This window comes from Lemur catta, chromosome 6 (assembly GCF_020740605.2).
Source record: "Lemur catta isolate mLemCat1 chromosome 6, mLemCat1.pri, whole genome shotgun sequence".
Classification (NCBI taxonomy): domain Eukaryota; kingdom Metazoa; phylum Chordata; class Mammalia; order Primates; family Lemuridae; genus Lemur; species Lemur catta.
In genome coordinates, this window is record NC_059133.1 from 53002267 (window position 1) to 53007864 (window position 5598).

Consider the following 5598-nt stretch of genomic DNA (forward strand, 5'->3'; position numbering starts at 1 on the left):
AGGGATGAAAACCTAAAGGATACCTTCTTTTGGAAACTTCTTAAAACACCCTGATCCTGAGGTATGGCTGTCTCAGGGTCTGGAGTGGAACATCTGTGTCCCAGGAATGCCTTGAAGAGAGAATACCTGAATAAACATTTAAAAAATTTTAAAAATTACAGCATTTTAGTATTTAAATATCATCTACTTCACCTCTACCCATTTTATAGATGGAGAAAATGAGGCCCAGAGATGCCACAGAACTTCCTGAAGTTCTACATTTAGTGGCAAAACTAGATCTATAAGCTAACTTTCCCAAGTGCCAGTCTAATCTAGTTATATATTAATAGCTAGAGAATAGCTTCTATTTTAAGTCTTTTTTCTCTTAATAATACCTTGCACTAAACCTGGCACACAGAATGAACGTATTCAAAAAAGCTTTCTTGTACCACAAATACCTATGAAATCTAACACATTAACTAGCTCAGAGCAAGCACTCTGATACTGTCAACTAAACTCAGCCTGGTATTAATTCCATGTTCTCTCAACAGCCATAAGAAATGCTGTATCCTGTCAAATCAGTTTCCCAAACCAGCTGTTATAAACCTTTTTTTTTTTCTGTGATGCACGTGAATAATGTTCACATTTTTCATACCCCTAAGAGTATACCCAGGGTTCTGTCCATTGCCTGCTTGGCATCTAAAAACTCCTTTCTCTTCCATCCGAAAGCTTATCAAAACTATAAGTAAGAGTACTCTTTTTTTTTTTTTTTTTTTGAGACAGAGTCTTGCTCTGTTGCCCGGGCTAGAGTGCCGTAGCATCAGCCTAGCTCACAGCAACCTCAAACTCTTGGGCTTAAGCAATCCTACTGCCTCAGCCTCCCGAGTAGCTGGGACTACAGGCATGTGCCACCATGCCCGGCTAATTTTTTCTATATATATTTTTAGTTGTCCAGATCATTTCTTTCTATTTTTAGTAGAGACGGGGTATCAAAGTGAGAGTACTCTTAAAGGAAACTTGAGACTTTTAATTTATAAAACAAATTATTCACAAGATTTAATAAATAAGATAAAATAAATGTAATGTTAATCAATAAGTTATTTGTGATGCACCTCACTGGCTTATCAAGATACAACTGTTAAGAACTCTCGGCCGGGCGTGGTGGCTCACACCTGTAATCCTGGCACTCTGGGAGGCCAAGGCGGGTGGATCCTTTGAGCTCAGGAGCTCGAGACCAGCCTGAGCAAGAGCGAGACCCCGTCTCTACTAAAAAATAGAAAGAAAATAACTGGACAATTAAAAATATATAGAAAATATTAGCCGGGCATGGTGGCACATGCCTGTAGTCCCAGCTACTCAGGAGGCTGAGGCAGTAGGATTGCTTGAGCCCAAGAGTTTGAGGTTGCTGTGAGCTAGGCTGACGCCATGACACTCTAGCCCGGGCAACAGAGCGAGACTCTGTCTCAAAAAAAAAAAAAAAACAAAGAACTCTCAAGCCCAAGAGTCTCTGCCATTGGTACACAGGGATATGTCCTATATGGGAAAGGGCAAAAGTTCTCTTTTTGACTTGATCCTGAGAAGGTTAGGAAGATACACTTTTGCACACCTCTTAATTCATACCACAAGGAATCCATGAATTTATCTGAACCCTCTCGTGGCTCACTATAACAAAATTGCCAGTATTTGGTAGAGCATATACTCCTAACACTGCAAATCTGGTTAAACTTTAAGTTTTGGATGACTTCTAAATTAGTTTATCAGAAAACCAGAGAGGACAATGTGGAAAAAAATTACCAGTAAAATGTTAGAACTTAAACATTTCCAAAGAGCATTAAATGAGGTCCAGGTGTAAATAGGAAAGTTTATTATGTGAAAATCTAGTCATTTAAAAATAAGTTTTAGGGCCAGGTGTGGTGGCTCACACCTGTAATCCTAGTACTTTGGGAGGCCATGTTGGGAGGATCGCTTGAGGCCAGGAGTTTGAGACCAGCCTGAGCACAAGTGAAAAAATTAGGAAAATTAGCCAGGTGTGGTGACACACACCCAGGAGGCTGAGGCAGGAAGATCACTTGAACATAGGAGTATGAGGTTACAGCAAGCTATGATGACACCACTGAACTCTAGCCCAGGTGACAGAGCAACACCCTGTCTCAAAAAACAAAAATAAGTTTTAGAGGATTTTTTGCTGTTAAAAAGGTTCACAGCAGGCACAAGATTCCTTTCAATATAGGACAGGGATGGATAGCATGGGAAAGGGAACTAACATATGTTGAATACTCATACAATAAGCATATACACATTCTCATTTAGTCTTTATAACTCTAAGAAATAGACGTTATTCCTATTTACAGATGGAGAAACAGCTTGGTTTCTAAGTATCTTGCTGGTCAATGAGGAGCCAAGACTTGAACTCCAGTGATCATCTTATTCCTAGGCCAGGGGTCTTTCTGCTATACCTCTCTGTAGTGCACTCTCCATGTAGTCTCCAGTGGCTATATAAAATAGCACTTTTTAAATTCATTTAAAAACTACCTCAGAGTTTGAATGCATGCCCTCTAATTCCAGTAATCTATAATTGAAAAGCATTATATCTTCTGTTCAGCCATTTTTCCAGACTAATTATTACTTATAGAAGCCCATTTTTACTCTTCTGATCATTTTAAGTTCTAAATGTTTGTCACCATTTGTCATCTATTTCACGTATGGATGTCAAAGGTTTTACAGGTGAATAAGACTATAGTTCCTTTTATTTTATTTTTTTAGATATGGGCTCTTGCTATGTTGCCCAGTCTAGCAGGCAGTGGCTATTCACAGGTGTGATCATAGCACACTCTGGCCTCAAAATTCTGGGCTCAAATGATCCACCCACCTCAGCCTCCCAAGTAGCTGAGACAACAGGCATGTGCCACCACACCTGGCTTAAAATATATTTAAATATAGCAACACATTGAGCTGACGTCCCCAGGAGACAGTTGACAATGACTCAAAAATACCCTTAACTGATTTGCAGCTGATAATTCACAGCCAGTCATAATATAAACAATACAGCTTAGTAGTTAAGATACAGGTTCTGGGGTGGACCAAGTGCAGTGGTGTTTACAACTAATTGATCACAACCAGTTACAGATTCCTTTGCTCCTTCTCCCCTTCCACTGCTTCACTTGACTAGCCTAGCCTTAGAGGGAAAAAATAAAGATGATACAGGCTCTGGAATGAGGCCAACCTCAATCTGGATTCTAGCTATGCCAATTCCAAGCTATGACACTGGAATACTTAGAGTTCCCCTGGATACTCTATCTAAGCCTTGGTTTCCTCTTTAGAGATACTAATGTTATCTACATATCTTAGAGTTGTGAGGATTAATTAAATAATGCATATACTGCATTTAGACAGTATCTGGAAATAGTACTTGATAGAGTTTAGCTATTATGTATTAAATACAGAAGGTTGGTTTACTCATGTAATTTAAGAGGGTTTAAATTTAGGCTGCATTCTCCCACTCGTCCATGGCCACCAGGGGACACTATTGTCCTTGTCCATTTTAAAGAGGTCCTCCCAAGGTCTTGGTGACCTCAATGCTCAGCCTTCTCTCCTCCCCCTCTAGTTCCCAGGCACTTAGTTGTATTTGCTTTTTATTTTATTTTTTGTTTTTATTTACTATCATTTACATTGTAGTTTTACACTTGTATTTGGACCTAGAGCTCACTTGGCTGCTTTATTGATGCCAATCCTTCTCCCTTAACATTCTCTCCACCTCCCCAGGTCCCATCAGTGTTCAGAAAGAGACTCTAAGCCAGCTTCTGGGAGAATCCATTAAGCCTCCTTGATCCCCGAGTTTTCCAATTGACCTTATATCAGTGGATGTCAGGATTGGACAACTTCAAAATAAGTCCATGAAATCCTCATGACACTAGATTCCAGGATGCAGTGTCAAGAGGCTCAGAGTGTTGCTGTTCCCCACCCTCCCTCCAATCACTAAAGCTCCAAAATAGGTTACCCTATGGCCAGTCAATAGTTGTTCCTTTGGTAGCCTCACCTTGAGAATGCCTCTGTCTCCTGGGGCACTGGAGTTCAGTCCCCTGGTCTGCTGGCTAGTCTCTGTGGATAATTAACCAGGGGGAAGGAACCAGGTCAGACTATTCTAGGGTTATTCCAGAGGAAATTCTCTGTGAGATGCTAAATTGGGAGCAAATATTGATCAATGGAGCTTTGAAGTCACCAGGGAGGTAGCTGAGGCCAATGCTCCTCTGGGGCATTGCCTGGCTTCTCTTTATGAAGTTCTTTCCTTTTTTTTTTTTTTTTAATTTAAATTACATTCCAGAGAGACAGGAATGGGTGGAGAAAGACCGAAAGACCAAAGTTCTTTCCTAAGACCTACCTATCTGATCCCCAAGTCAGAGGAGCATTGGTTGTTAGGTGTGAAGCTGGGTATAAGGAAACTTGGGAAGAGAAACTAGGAGTTTTCTTTCTCTTTTTCCAAGTCTAAGCTATAAACTAAGTTCTTTATAAAAGAGGTCTCCCCAAACCTGGCTTAAATGGGTACTGAGACCTCTGAACCTTGTTACCACTATGTGATGAGATATTAATAAAAGGACTCTGTTCACTGGGGTTGGGGGTTTGTAGATAAGGTACCTTGGTCCTTGGGTCAGTTCCCCTCTGTCCTTGGGTCAATGACAACAGGCTTAGAGAGGTACAAAAGTCCTGAGGTCTTGTCTAACCAGAGGAGTTAGAGAGTGGTGTGGAAGCTCATTCTAGTGCCAAGGGTCATTTAATGGTTTCTGGGGAGCACAGGATAAGGGAGTATAGAAGATAGCCAAGTAGGAGAAGTGGCCCGATGCCCTTACGGGAGTGAGGTGACAAAAAAGGGAGGGTGCCTAATGCCTGATCTTGGGTGAGGGGTTGGTCTGCAGTTTCTAATCTTGTGGCTAAATGTAGGGTGGGTTGGCTGTTTGGGGTTACATGACTAGAGTGGCAGTGAGAGTAATGTCCAGGATGCAGAGGCTCTTGCCTGCTCTGTAAGACTTGGATTTCCCGGCATTACACAGAGAACTGACATCTCACAAAGCACTTGATTCACACTCCTGCTTTTGCTTTTCTCCACATATTGGGGTCTGTTAGTATGTATAGTACCTTGGCCTCTGCTGACCTCAAATGATCTCCACCAAGCAGCAAATGATCTCTGGCATCATAGCCTGTTTTCCACATAAATGTCACTTCCATGGCCATGAAGTTATTAACCAAAGACATTCTTCAAGAAAGCGCGCCAAAGGGGTAGGAGGAGTAGGCAATCATCAGTTTTCCTGATAGTATATTAAGGAGTTGGCTCCCAACGACCTTCCAAGGTTGAGTCCTGGAGCGTTTTCTTTAGTATTCACCTCAGGACCAACCCCAAATGAAAAAGCTGAAGAAAGAAGTTAACTGAGTTCTCAGGCACATATTTAGCCACCTACACCCCCCTCCTGCCACCCATCCACTCTCAATTGGCCTAATCCGGGCGATCCAATCCTCCCCGCCACAACTGCTGTCAACGGCTCAGGTCCCGCCTCCCTCCCCACCGGGCCAATGGCCGAGCCCAGGGCGAGTCCCCTGAGAGGGACGGGACCGGGTTCTGGGCAGTGG